Consider the following 284-nt stretch of genomic DNA (forward strand, 5'->3'; position numbering starts at 1 on the left):
GGGTTATAAATATATAATGTACGAAAGGACTGCAATCGAGGTTCTAAAGGCGTTCAGTATGAAAATGGATATCTTCTGGGTAGTAAAATCAGGCAGAAGTTTATGGACGGTTCAGGGTGCTTACTGCTTCCATTATCAGGGCTTTGTACAGCGATCTGAAGCCCTTTGAATAAAGAAAGCCAAGCAACTAATTTGAGTCATTGCCCTGATGATGGAAACAACAAGTACCTCTTAAGTGTTATTAAACTGCCACCAAACAACAGAGCGCAACAACTCAGAAAATC

The sequence above is a fragment of the Zootermopsis nevadensis genome, unplaced genomic scaffold (assembly GCF_977971745.1).
Source record: "Zootermopsis nevadensis isolate Lab colony 2312 unplaced genomic scaffold, Znev_1.0 Znev_ptg000028l, whole genome shotgun sequence".
Classification (NCBI taxonomy): domain Eukaryota; kingdom Metazoa; phylum Arthropoda; class Insecta; order Blattodea; family Termopsidae; genus Zootermopsis; species Zootermopsis nevadensis.